General features: G+C 36.5%; 1 long non-coding RNA gene across 1 annotated transcript; it reads right to left on the reverse strand.

The window, feature by feature from the left end:
* Positions 1-758: 758 nt before the first annotated feature.
* LOC131043004 (uncharacterized) lies at positions 759-1,445 on the reverse strand. The gene is made up of 2 exons (XR_009105349.1): positions 1,350-1,445; positions 759-1,232 (listed from the first exon to the last, which is right to left on the reverse strand). It is a non-coding gene; the product is annotated as an uncharacterized LOC131043004 (long non-coding RNA).
* Positions 1,446-15,493: the final 14,048 nt, after the last annotated feature.

Raw genomic sequence — 15,493 nt, forward strand, 5'->3', positions numbered from 1 at the left:
TCTATGGGTTGCAAACATACAGCATATCATGATTCCTTAAAAAGAGCTTGATCCAAAACCTGCTATAGAAAATAAAAATGTATTTAATACCGAATTTTGGCACATTCATATCAAAATGCAACAGTTGAAGACCACCGCACATTTTAAAGAATATACTGATGCACTCGGTCTAATACAATTCAGCTCTTATCCGAAATACAAGAGATTCTTCATTTCATTCTTCAAATAAAAGAAATCTCAATCGTTCATCTACTGATTTTGAAGTTAAAATTATTCATGTAACAATGCTTTCAACACATTTCTTTAATGTCACATACTTCACAAAGCAATCTCTGTTGTAACAAGTACACAATTTCACAGACCCATTGATATTAGTACTGGTCTTCACAACCATCTATACTTGATACCAATATTATTTTGCACAGTTCCATTTAACAGAACAAATCAAAATATATCAGCTGGACCTTGTGGCAGTTGAGATATTGAAGAAATTTTAATGTTTGAGCGTTCTGTTTCCTTTTTCTTATTTCCTGTTTCCGTTTATTGGATGGGTTGGGATCGCTGTTTTGTGATTGTGATGCTCTTATTTTGCAACAATCTTGCTATTTATTATCTGATTATAAAAGATTCCCAACCCCTTAGAAACCTGTTTTCTCAAAATAATCAAAAACAATTCAGAGTATTTTACCCTACATTTGATGTCCATACTGTTTGAAGCCAATGAACAATTAACACCAGTACATTAAACACCAACCGCACTATTAACAAACAATCAATACAAAGTTGTGACACCATAGGTTTTTCCTGTGTTTTCTTTTGCTTATAATTGAGATTTAGTTACAAGACATCCATAGCTTTTGCTGTTAAGATCTACTGAAAAGAGAAAAACAGATTTGGATAACTGGAAGGAAAGATGAAAGTTCCAAGAACATCCTTAGATTATTACTTAAAATACAACAGCTTTTTTACCAGGCTCATCAGCAAACTTAAGAGTCTGAGCAATTAGTTTCTGTGCACGTTGGCTTTTCACTTCCATTCTCATGCTATCACTCTTATCTATCTTCCTGTAAGGCTTTTTCTTTTGCATACCCTTCAACTTGGATTTCAGACTACACACAAAATTTTCCAAATGGTTGCCCATTATAAAAAAACCCAAATAACTATAACAATCTCCCTTTCTTCAGATATTCTTCACTCCTATCTCTGAAGCTTCCTAGTATTCTAAGGGAATCCTGCATAACATCAAATAAATAATTATAAGAATTAAAACAATCAAATGATCAACAATACGCGTTTAAGAGAAAAAACATAGAACAAAAAAAACAATGATATTTTTTCATCTGACTTACAGTTAACAGATTAGAAGGCCCTGTTATCCAACCATGAAGTAAAGAAGCTTACCTATTCTACATGTAATTTCATGTCTCTAAATGAAGAAGCTTACATGTTCTACCTGTAAGATAAGAGTTTGCAGTACATTTTGAAATTAATCTGATTTTGATGGAGAACACAAGATTCCATTTTGGCTACCATGCATTAAAGTGCCACCGACCAACTGCTACTGCCAATTATTATGAGCATGGAGAGCACAATGAACAATTGTGGCGGATAATGAATGCTATCCAAAAAGGATCCTTTTTTTTGGGCCACCATTTGTACACATAGGCCTTGTCAGCTTCAGTTGCATTCATGTCCACTGCCCTCATCTTATCTCTCCCATTAAGTGCAAAGATACAGAAAAAAGTGTGTGTTGACTTTCAAGTCTCAAATATAGGACTCAGCTCTGCCCAACAACCAAATACACCATATTTATTAATTTAAAATAAAAAACACTTATATTCCAACTATAAGGATTTATTGACTTATTAAGTACTTAGTTAAATTGGTATCCTCCGGACTAAGCTCTTCCTTCCAATATTAATGTATAGTTTTGTAAGGATAGTAATGATGTCAATCATTACTACAATGATAAGTTTCATAATAAATTATTACAAAATAAAAAAAAATTATCTTTGATATGTTAGAATATGGCTATAAAAGACCATCTGAAGTGGCTCAAATAACTTTTTTAGGACATGGTTTGAGGAATCAAATTAGATCTTATATTAATTAGTTATTGTCTTTAGTAAAGGTCAATTATAAATGGTGGCTGGCATAAATTTAATGTGTCTCATATTAGATCATAGTGATTAATTTATAATCATATTTCAAAATAAAATATGTTTTGTGTGTTTATTAATTTAAGTTTATATTTAAAGCAGTACAAGGGTAAGAGGATTGTTAGGTTCATGGCTTGGGTTAGTTTATATGTTCTTTCTTATGTCACTTCATCATCATTATCACATTTATGCCATATTACTATTTAGAATAGAGGATTTCCACATTTATTGTGTACTTTAATTTTTTTTACTTTCAATAAAAAAAATTAATTTTAATAGCCACTAGCAAAAATGACACCCACAATTGACCTTGAGGTTGTTGGCTTTGATGTCTAATAAAGTGGCTCAAGAATGTTCATAAGTTCATAATAAGCATAGTCCATAGGGTAACTCTCATGTTCCTAATGTTTTTTTTCTTGTTTTAATTTTGAAAATCACTACAAATGGCTTGAAAAATATACTCTTGTCAACTACTTTGTGAGTAGATTTCCTCTAAAGACATGCTCAAAACCTAGGTCAACTCTACCTAGGTCCCTCATGGGGTCCACAAAAAGCCATTCAAATTCTTACTAGGGTTTTTCTCTTTTTTCATTTTTCTAAAGTCAAGTTTTGTAAGGTCAAAGCATGGACCTTAGTACATTTCATATTCCTTTGCTTGTTTTTCCCGTGGACTCAAGACATTGTCATTTTTTAGAAATGTATTTTTTGAGTTCTTGTTTAGAGTAAAATATTTGTTCTTCTATTGCCACTCTAGCACTTCTTACACCATATAATGGCCCCTTTAGAGTATATGGTTTGTATTGAGCAAGGGTATTTCTTTTCAACTCACCCTTAGAAAGAGAGATATTTTCAGGCCAAAACTTGTCAAAGGATCTTTAATGAGTTCATCAAAAATTGCATAGGAACTCAAAGTTGTCATGTATCTCACTTTGTCAAATACTTGTTATCATGCCAACCCATAGACCATAAAATATTATTTTGCCCCTCATTATCCAATGTCCTAAGCTTCCACCCAAGCAACCTTTAGGGGATCATATAACTCAAAAAATGGGGATGGTTGAACTACTATGAGAAATTTAAGAAGTCTTACAATCTTAACACTATATGTACTACTCCACCAATGTCAATCGCTAGCCCATAGGTTTCAAAATCTCAGTAAGGCAAATAAAGCTAGTGATTCTCAACCCAAAGCGAAGCTATCACAAATAGCCACCAAGCCTCATCTTAGTAAGGAATCGATTGTTGCTATTGTTATTTAATCATAGCTAGATAGTCAAACTACCCTCTCCCCTTGTGTCTTATCATTTCCATTCTCATACATGAGATCTAGAGGATGAAGAGTTTGTGCAAGAAAAGAAATTTATTGGGTTTTTTTTCCCAAATTTTTTGACACTTAAAAATATGATATGTTGAGAAACTATTATGGAGGCTAAATTAATGAGATTGATGATGAGGAAATAACCTTTTACTTATATTTTCAATAAATTTTATTCCATGGAATGTCAGGGATCTAACTAATCGTAAGCAAAAATACATCATGCAAGATGTTCACCTATTTTTTTTCAATCTTAATGGCTTTTATGTATAAGATTTAAAATTTGTAGGTTTCATGCTCTCTATAGTTTGTCATACCATTTGGCCAAAAAAAGTACATAGTGATCATGAACCTGGTTGAGGAGGATTTGCTACTTTTATGTCATCCAAGTGGAAATCATAGATGGTGGATTATGGATGTGACCCCACTAGTTGTGCTCTATGTAATGTCCCCTTTTGTAAATACCCTAGTCATTGCCCTAAAATCACAATCTCCTTTCAAATAAGAGATGTAAGATGGTTAGAGGTATAACATTACCAGTTAGATCCTAATTGAGACCCCTCAACTGTGTTTGATATAAGATCAATCTTTCCTACAAGGGTTAGAAACGTTATCTTAATCATCATTGTAGTTTACATAATGTGCATATGGATTCCCTTTGGGCTTAACCCAATGACCCATCCATCCTATAAAGCCCACAAGAAATCATACAAAGTTTCTTGAGCCTATACATCAAGTTTCAGGGGCACAAAATTACATCTGTCATTCAGCCTTCCAACTTAACTCGAATAGACCACTAGATTACTTGCTTTCCTTATATGCCCACATCTCCCCTCCATAACGGAATGACCAATTAAATGAAGCTTTAAAGGGAGAATCATGTCTATTCTATTATGCATGGACTCCTTAGTAACAAGAATAATGACGAAGATAAATATACATATACATAATAGTAGCAATATGTGATATCTATATAATATTCCTAATTCGTATCAATTGGAAGACAATTATAGTTGAACTTAAAATCAGAATGGCGTGGATTACACAGTATATCCAATTCCTTTGACCAGTGTGAAGACAGGTTCTTAATTTAACAATTGAGACTGTCAGCTATTGACTGATCGAATGCTTTTCATTTTCTTCTGATGATCCCCTTAGAGTAACCCGATCAGTATTATATACATCTCTCCATCAATGGTCCCCTTACCATGGGGTTGGTTAGATTCAAAGGTGTAATAATGCCACAAAATAGACAATGGATCTCTTACAAATTTACAATGCAACTATTCACCACTCATACAAGGTCAGCGACATAGATCTTTGTTGTATCATAATTGAGCTAGAGGTATTGCCATTTTATTTATCACAAGAACTACATGTTGCCCAATTCCACCATCAAAGTAAATTGTTGATAATAATTAAATAGCTTAGGGAGCTCAACTAAATACACAATTCATTAGCTCAAGGTTGGGGATAAAATTTCCAACGAATTATTTCAATTCCTTTGGGTTTGTTAAGTTTCTAAAAAAATAAAGCATATTAGAGAAGGTCAACAAATCCCTTATGTCTTCTTGACATATTTAGGCTTTCATGTGTCATTATCAATAGGTGTTATGCGTGCTTGATTTCCTTAAAGCTAAAAAAACACTATCCAAAGGTGTATGTTCTCTCTTATAGAATTTCTACTTTATCTCTTTTGAGGCCAATGCCTCACTCTAGTAGATCTGTGTGTAGAAGCCTTTATGGCTAATGAGAAAGCCCCCGATTGTGATAATTTTATGTGTGAAATTCGTAAAGCCTTATAGGATAGTGTTGGACCTAAACTCTTCCTAGTTTACCTAGAATCTCTCTCATAGGTTCTTTAGGGGTTATCATAAATAAAGGAAATACAACTTATGGAATATTGTTGGACCATTGGAGGGTTAGCTAATTATTGTATCCAACTTGTCTACCTCATCTAGCTTGCATATATATGCAAGCATCTACGTACATTTTACTTAACTCTTTGATATTATTCATTTGTCTTTGTGTGCTCATGGTTTATGGAAGTTTTGTTAGGATTAAGTTGCCATCTACCTTGTAAATCCTATGGCATGGTTCCAACATTCTTGGAAAGTGTCCTAAAGGCCTTAGGATGTATTGGAAAAATAAATTGTAATATTTAATTTTCACCATTGTTTGTAATGCATTCATAAGAGGTGATGGGTTACACTAGCAATGATAAAAGTGGGTTGTGAATGTTCACAAATACATAATATTTTTTTCCCCACTTATGGATGTCTAGAATAAGATATTTAATGACTTAAGAAAGTGGAAAAAGAGTGACCGATGGGCTTCTCTAAGTGGGAGTGTGAAAGATGCAACAAGTTTCTCTTGGTTTTCATTCATTTGTTATATTTAATGTAATGTTTATCTTGCAAGTATAGGTATCCATGTTGGAGGAAAGGTATTGGAAGCTAAACCAATGTCTTTTTCATGGAGGCGTTCCAAGGGTTGTGATTGTGATTAATGAAGAGTCTTCTTTGGGAACCTTTATTGGTGGTTTTGGATCTCTTTCCATTCTTTAAATTCAACCTTTGGGTGTAGATTTTATGTGCAATGTAGAATTATGTGGAACGGTTGAATGTAGTTTTCTCTGCAAGAATGAAGGAGAGATGGGAGGCATAAGGAGGTTGTTCACATGTTCATGTATGTGCTTCTATGGTGGAGGCAAAGAGGAGATTGGAAGTGATTGTATTGTAAGCATTTTTATTGTTGTTAATACAAGCTTGTCCTCTCTTCTTGATGGTTTTTTTTTTCCCGCGAGAGTTTCTCCATGTAAATCCTATGTTGTGTGCATGTTATGTTGCTAATTTATTCCTTATAGTTGTTATCTTATGTTGATGTCATTATTTATTGTTGTTATAAGTTCACATAAGATAGGTTTATTAAGCATGGTTAACAGACTAAGTTATGGCATCATACAGAAAAAGGATCTAATCAAGGGTTTTCCACAATTAAAACAACTTAATTTAAAGATTTGCATATGAATTTCATATTTTCATGTTCCTGCTATCCAAGCCTTGAATCTCATCCTTTGATTAGTTTATTAGATAGAGATTAATTTTCACAATCTTTGGTATTGAACCTATTTATTTCCCAACATTTGGTATTAGAATTGTAGATTACGAGTTCTGGGTATTCCTTTATTTCAGGTTTCTTATCTTGGCAAGCTTGTGGGAACCATTTAGAAGGAATTAAAGGTTGTTATAAGTATTTTAGGGCTACAATAATTTTTTGGTGAGTTAACTTTGTTTTGTAGATCTTGTGAGATTAGAAACCATGGATATTATCAATGTGATCCATGTTGGACATTTGAAGCTCATGCTTATGGATCTTCATAGAGTTTGATAGTATGTATATATCCTCTTGTTTGATGGTTTTATTCCTTTACCTTATGGTCATGTGTAGGGAGAAGGTGTTCATGTTGGATGAATATAGACATCCTGGTCACATGAAGATACACCAGTTGTTTGGACTCTGGAATGAAGTGATTATGTTGAGTTCATGGTTTTAGCCCATGGTTACATGAAAGAACTCGAAGATAAGACTCTGGCCTCTTTCAGAGTTGTAGAGCTGACATGTTTCATATGGTTTAAGCTCCTAGACAACTTTCCTTTCCTTTCCTGTCTTGGGTTGTAGCGATCTCTTATTTTCAGCTGTTGGGTTTTGTAGATTTCTAGTATTCCCATTACTAATATAACATGTATAATGTGAATGTTTGGATGTTTAAATGGATTTCAAATTTGTAGAGATGATTTTGTAGGTTTTGCATGTTAACTAAAATATGTGGTATGTAGATTTGTGGTATGACTGGATTCAAGGTATTTTTGGATGGAGACAATTACAGGTTTGCATGGTTGCTTGGAATGTTCTTATTGATCTGTGGTTACTCCTATGTGGGTTTCTTACCTGCAAATCAGGTCTAGCACTGATTCTGGTGTTTGAGTCTTGGAAACCCACATGTTATGCTTGATTATCTTTGTTATACAGGATACTGATGTGAGGTTGAATCTTTCAATTAGTTGAGATTGGAGCATTGATTATGTATTTCTTCTTTGATATGTTGCATATGTGCTTATCTTGTAGATTGTCTGATGAGGATTCAATTTGGTAAGCCGTATTTGTTAATCACCATTATTGCATTGGTATTTTGATTGCATGGAGAAAATGATTATTTAGAGTACTTGACATAGTTGATCATTTGAATCTTAGTAGTAAATTATGGTGCATGAGAAGCTTTGTTCACTTTCAATGAAGATTTGGTAATGATGTTGTTCATGATGTCATGTATCACTCAGTATAACTTGCAACGGGAGCTTTATGTAGTCACATATGTGTTCAATCTTTTTTGTTTCAAGATTTTGGCTCTAAGTTATTGTGATTGCAATGCATTATGAACCATGGACAATCTTTAATTAGAAAATTGATGATCTTTTGCAATGGGTGTTGGTGTCATGTGGAGCTCTTGGATTCTGCCTTCATATTACAGTGGGAGTTTGACATCTTTGGATCTATTGACAAAGTATGTGTACTTGTATATTCTTGGTCTTAAGATCGTGGGTTGGCTCTTCCTTTTGGTATCTCTTGGTTGAGTTCTTTGATCATGTTGGGGTCACAAAGGATCTTCAATTAGGAGATGTTTGTCATGATGCCTCAAGAGCTTGGTTACACAATTCAATGGAAATGATGTGGATTCATCATTTTTGGATTGGGATGGTTATGTTGACATTTTGGTGCCATGGAGGACTTTTGATTCTTTGGTGAGGTGTTGTTGTTTCTCTTTGCTTTTGAGTATTAATCATTTGCTTGGAACTTCATGATTTTGTAGGATCGCATTTGAAGTTTGCATGGATTGATTGATTTATGCTTATGGAGACTAGAGATACTTGGGTGAGCTTATGAGATCTCATTTTTTTGGAATCATGTGTTGAGATGGTAACTCTTTGATGAGGATTTTAGCATAAATATCGAGGAGCCTACACCTAGTTATGGATGTGAACCCATTATGGACCTAAAGAGAAGAATTTCATAAGCTTTATTTCTTGGTGTTGTGAGCACATGACAATCTTGTTTCCCAATCTTGATCTACTCAGTAGGTGAATGATCTAAGAAGTATTGCCCACCTAGTTATTAGATAAATTCTTTATTTTTTATCTTGTTTTCTCATGTGAATAAATCTTGAATATAGAAATTCTGAGGACTTGTTGAGAAAAAGATGCATGATTTTATGGATTTTTGTTGTTCTCCTTATTGATGGTCTTAAGCTATGGATATAGTTTTGAAGACTTATTTGGAGAGGTACAGGAAATGATTTGTGGCTTTGGGCATAATTCCCTTTGTTGTGGAAATGGATGTTTTCTTTGGTCTGCCTTTGGTATGAGAGGTTTACATCTATTGTTGCCATGTTTCATTTGATTGAATGTTAGATGTTGATATTCTTTCAATATGAATGGTGAAGGATATCTTATATTACACAACTTGGTATATGTTGGTGTCGGACAAGGATATGGTTTGATTTGCAACTTCTCTCTTTGGTCTTGTTTTTCTTCATAGATGTTTATATACACATGGTTGAGTGTGAAGAACTTGGGAGAGCTATGGAATGTGATGATGAGAAAGGTATTGCACCTTTTTTGGTTGTGATATTTGCATATCATGTATGATTCCTTGACACTATGAGATAGAGGAGTTAGCCATATTTTCTATGTGAAGTACTGTAGATATGCTTCATATTCTTCGATCTATTTTCAGATTTGGCATTACTCATGCAATGCAAGTTTTTGGATAAATGTTTGTTTATCCTCTGTGATACCTTAGTTTGTCAATTACTGATATGATAATGAGTTTGCATGTTTCATTGGATTTGGATCTACGAGTTATACATTTGGTAGGTGTGTAGAGCCTATTGATTGTAGTGGGATTACTTAAATGTGGATTGTCTATATCCATGATATTGTTTTGTTGATGCAAACTTTGTTAGTTGGCCTTGCCTATGGTCATTTGTGCATTAGTATGTTTTTTTGAGATAAGAGGTTGGATATACAAAGACTTGATTGCAAGTTTAGAGTTGATATGTTGACAGCATGAAGTTTTATCTATGTTGGTTTACCTTGGTTTGAAGTATGGTTATCTTGGATGAATTGAAATTTGTTGTGGTTGTTATTCTAGGTGGTTTGAGTAAGGCAGTTACTCAGAGCCTTTGTTATTATTTGAATCCGATGCTTATGTTCCTGTAGAGATTGGTACAAGTTTCAGTGACAGTTCACATGGTTCACCTTGGCATGTTCATTTTTTCTTCCATATATGGCATATTGGAGGATGTGAGGAGTTTTTTGCTTGATGGTGGTTTTCATGGTTGCTTTTGCAGATTTTTTGCTTGAGCATGCGAACATGGTGAAAGATGGTACATGGATGGCTAAACATGGCTTTCCCTTATTTTTTATTCATATGGATGTATTTACAATGTCTAATGTCAAGTGGGAGAATGTTAGGATTGCGGTGCCATCTCCCTTGTAAATCCTATGACATAGTTCCAACATTCTTGGAAAGTATCCTTAGGATGTATTGGGAAAATAATTTGTAATGTTTAATTCTCACCATGTTGTTTGTAATGCATTCATAAGGGGTGATGGGTTACACTAGTAGCAGTAAAAATGGGTTGTGAACACAAATATTTAATATTATTTTCCACTTATGGATGTCTAAAATAAGATATTTAATGGCTTAAGAAAGTGGAAAAAGAATAACCTATGAGCTTCTCTAAGTGGGAGTATGGAAGAGGCAACATGTGTCTCTTGGTTTCCGGCCATTTATTACATTTAACGTAATGTTCATCTTGCAAGTATAGGTGTCCATGTTGGAGGGAAGGTATTGGAATCTAAACCGGATTCTTTTTTACTTTTGTTGAGGAATTCCAAGGGTTGTGGTTGTGAGTAGTGAAGAGTCTTCTTTGGGAACCTTTATTGGTGGTTTTAGAGCTCTTGTCATTCTATAAATGCAACCTTTGGGTGTAGATCTTATGTGCAATAGAATGTGGAACAATTGAATAATTTTTAATCTACAAGAATGAAGGAAGAATGGGAGGCATAAGGAAATTGCTCACATATACATAGGTGCTTCTATGTGGAGGCAAAGAGGAGAATGGAAGTGATTGTATTGTAAGCACTTTTATTGTTGTTAATGCAAGCTTGTCCTCTCTTCTTGGTGAAGTTTTTTTGTGCTTGGGGTTTCTCCACATAAATCATATGTTATGTGTGGATGTTATGTTGTTGATTTATGCCTTATTATTGGTTTTTATTAGAAAAGTAGCATTAACAAGGGCATTGACCCTTAACATAGTCAAAGACTATCAATAGCACATTAATTGACCCTTAACATAGTCAAAGACTATCAATAGCACATTAACAGCACCAAAACATCAAGGGTGTTGCCCCTTAAAATAGTAGCCCAAAGGAAATAAGAAACGACAAAATAGGGGGGCAAACCCCCAAAAAAACATAGTAAGACTGGGCAAAGAAAACCCTATCAAACCAGAAAACACCCAAAACCCCAATCAAGGAAGGGGAGAGACGTCCAAACCCAGATAAAGAGGGGTTTGGGGGAGGGGAGATGACTTCCCCTTCTACCTATTGGAAACCAATGTCCAAGCGATACTTTCCTTAGGACCATCAAGAGAGAGATCAGTCGAGAGGGATCCCTCAGGGTTACAATCAGTAGTGTCAATAGAGTGTTGCAGTAGAATAGCAAGAGGCTACTACAAAACAATAGCAGGTTGTTGTGAAACAGCACCAGAAGCAAGTTCAGTAGGAGTAGATCGAGGCTGCAAAATAGGAGAAACTGGGGTGGGGGCCTCAAGAAAGGAGGCCACAATAGGAGGATCAATAGAAGCTTCAGTAGCGGTGAGGAGCACAACTTCCTCTCAAGAGGAGACATCATCCTCATGAGAGGAGCCAACAAATCAAAGTCAAAAGCATTGACCATCAAATGATCGGCAATAGGATTCTTCCACCAAGTAGCAGCACCCCTATGTCGTGGAATAGAACAGTCCGCAGCAAAATGACCCATTGAGAAGCATTATTGTTATCTTATGCTTATGCTTATGTTAATCATTATTTATTGTTGTTATAAGTTCACATAAGATAGGTTTATTAAGCATGGTTAACGGGTTGATTTTTGGCATCATGAAGAAGGATCTAATCATGGGTTTTCCACAATTAAGGCAACTTAATTTTCAGATTTGTATATGAGTTTCACATTTTCATGTTGCTGCTATCCAAGTCTTGAATCTCATCCTTTGATTAGTTTATTGGATAGAGATTGATTTTCACAATCTTTGTAATGTCCCTAAAATATTTAAATGACTCAATTAAATAATATCTTATAGACCCTTTAATTAATTAATTTAATGTAATAAATAACTCTTGTCGACCTACTTGTAACCCTTCGGGAAACTTCCTAGAACTCTTTATAAGGTCGTGGTTGGCTTGTAGGAAAGTGAGGTGGATGTTTATGTTCTCTTGTGTATTTACAATTCCTGTTGGAACTGAGTGTTCTGGTCGTCGTTTCAGAGGTGCAAGATCCTCCCTATTATGGCACTTGCGGTTTCGGTGGGAGTCACTCCTCAACCTATTATGTCTGTTTATCCAAATTCGTGAAACCTTCCGTTGAGGACAAATTGCAATAATCATCTCGGAACTATTTTATTTTGTCTGAATATAGGAATATTTTATTGGTGGCTAATAATATTTTGTATCTCTAATATTAATTATCGTGTGTCTTCTCTATTGCATAATTTGAGTAGTAATATTCGATTGCACAAGGCTCAAGAAATACATATTATGTCGTAGGTGTATTTCTACCAAGAGTGTAATCTCGTCGATCGTGTAAACCCATCGGAGGTGTAGTTCCACTGAGAGTGAAAACCCACTGAAGGTGTAGTTCCATCGAAGGTGTAGTTCCGCCAAGAGTGTAATCCTGTTGAGAGTGAAAACCCGTCGAAGGGTACTGAGTGGTGTCGTAGGGGAAAATTATGCGGAAGGGGGTTGTAGGGAGCAGAAGGGTGTTGAAGGGATACTTTGTCGAAGGGATACTCTGCCTAAGGGATTCGAAGGGAATTTCTATCGAGGGGTATTTTATCGTATGTGTAAGGCAAGTCCATACAATCATAGTGTGGGAGTTGAATCCATTATGGTACATTATAATGGTATCAGAGATGGTGATCTTGCCAGTTTGTTGGGTAACGTTGGATGCGAACAAGATCCCAATCAATAGACAGGATGGGGGAATAAAGCACTGAAATGATGACATTGCTATGAGAGCTAACACGAGGTCAACAACAACTCAGTGAGACCTTGGTGCAAGGACAACAACAAATCGGTGACACTTTGGCAAAAGGACAACAACAAATTAGCGAAACACTTCGGCTTTTGGCAGAAGGAATGACAAATGAAAATCATAATGGGCACGGCGATGATTTTGTGAATGAGAGGTCCCATACACAGTGTTCCCACACACGCCCAATGATGTTGAAGTTTCCTCAAAGGACTGAACGACATGGAGAACAAGAGCCTACATTCTTGGAGATGCAAGATCAGTTAAGGCAAGATTGGTTTGAGGCCGAATTTGGAGCAGAACTATCCTTCAAGGATTATGTGGACTTGCAGATGAGATATTCTAAGAGACGTGGCCATCATAATAACGACATCAAGCAAAAGATCGAGAAGTTGAATCTATCTACTTTTGATGGGTCCAAGGAAACATCAGCAGGAGCATGGGTACAAAAAACAGATACTTGGTTCCAGCTCAATCTAATGCCCAAAGATGAGGCAATCGAATTTGCAGCGCTCCACTAGGAGGGAGTTGCTCATGAATTGTAGCACCATGGAATGGTCACTCTCGGCCACGATCGATTCACTTCATGTACTGATTTCACGGAGAGACTCGTAGACTACTTTGACAGGAAGGATCCAAAGCCCAACTTCAAGGAGTTGGCACAACTAAAGCAGACCGGACCGGTGGAGAGTTACATCACAGAATTTCAGAGACTCTCAGTGTTGGTTACAAACATCTCTGAGAGGAGACTGGTCATGTTGTTCATGGATCGATTGATGGAACCCCTAAAGGATTGTGTCAAAGGGTTCAACCCAACATGCTCACGGAAGCAATTAAGAAGGCACGTGACATGGCTACCTCATCCTCTTCCAAAAGTTACACATAGGCCAAACCACCCCTTGCACCGAAGGAGGACAGTAATCCATACCTAAAGAAGCCATCATTAGACAAGGCCACGAAGCAAGAGCTCAGGAGGAAAAAAAAAAAATTCACATGCAAGGAGTTGTGGGAACCAAGTCATCGATGCTTAGGTAAGGGAAAGATCCACTATATTGAGGTGGTGTTTGACAGCGAGGAGGAGAATGAAGAATCTGAGCGGTAGTAAAAAGAGGAGGCTAAAGAAGAAACAAACTTGACGAAGAGGATTGCCACATTAGTATAGAGGGGAGGTGTCATTGCCACTTTGGCCAGCACTCCAAGGTGCAGTGTGTTTTGGGTCCGCAGTACACTCTAGGGGCAACGGTTTGTAGTCATATTGGACAGCGGGACCACTCTCAACTTTATCAACTCATCACTCATCACCGGGATGGGTTTGCGTATGGAGGAGCATGAGGGGTTCGAAGTCAAGGTGGTGGGGGGAAATCTATTGTCATGTACTCATCTGGTTCTCCAACTCAGCATCACCATGGGGAACTACACAGTGACAAATGATTTCTTCGTGGTTGATTTGGATGATACGGATGTCATTTTGGGCATTCAATAGATAGAGACCCTCGACCAATACACACAAAGTTTCAAGAGGATGGAATTCTCATTCGAAGTGGATGGCAAGGAGGTCGTACTGAAAGGAATGTCAAATGGTGGCCCAAGGGAGATTTCAGCGAAGCGAATGGAAGCGATTTTTAGACATAATGACGTCATCTGGACAGCACAATGTTTGGTCTCGACCAAACTTTCAAGTGGGCAACAAGCCTACTACCATGATGATGAGCTTCGGGTGGTGTTGGGAAAGCACTCTTTGGTATTCATAGATATTCCACCTTGTCTACCCCCACATAGAGGTTTTGAGAACACCATCGTTTTCAGAGAGAGGAAGTTGAGGTCACACACCATCAGGGAGTACCTAGTTCGCTGGAAGAATCTACCGGTTGAAGATGCCACATGGGAGAGCAAACAGATCTTGGAGCATCCGAGTTTGCAATTGCTTGAGGGCAAGCAATTCTTGGGCCGAGAGGACTGTAATGTCCCTGAAATATTTAAATGACAATTAAATAATATCTTATGGACCCTTTAATTAATTAATTTAATGTAATAAATAACTCTTGTCGACCTGCTTGTAACCCTTTGAGAAACTTCCTAGAGCTCTTTATAAGGTCGTGGTTGGCTTGTAGGAAAGTGAGGTGGATGTTTATGTTCTCTTGTGTATTTGCAATTCCCATTGGAATTGAGTGTTCTGGTCGTCGTTTCAGAGGTGCAAGATCCTCCCTATTCTGGCACTCGTAGTTTCAGTGGGAGTCACTCCTCACCCTATTTTGCCTATTTATCCAAATTCGTGAAACCTTCCGTTGAGGACAAATTACAATAATCATCTCAGAACTATCTTATTTTGTCCGAATATATGAATATTTTATTGGTGGCTAATACCATTTTGTATATGTGATATTAATTACTGGGTGTCTTCTCTATTGCATAATTTGAGTAGTAATATTCAATTGCACAAGGCTCAAGAAATACATATTCTATCGTAGGTGTAGTTCCACCGAGAGTGTAAACCCGTCGAAGGTGTAGTTTTGCCGAGAGTGAAAACCCGTCAAAGGTGTAATCCTACCAACAGTAAAAACCCACCGAAGGTGTAGTTCCATCAAGAGTGTAATCCTGTCAAGAGTGAAAACCTGTCGAAGGGTACCAAGGGGTGTCATAGGGGAAA

The sequence above is a fragment of the Cryptomeria japonica genome, chromosome 5, assembly GCF_030272615.1.
Source record: "Cryptomeria japonica chromosome 5, Sugi_1.0, whole genome shotgun sequence".
NCBI lineage: Eukaryota > Viridiplantae > Streptophyta > Pinopsida > Cupressales > Cupressaceae > Cryptomeria > Cryptomeria japonica.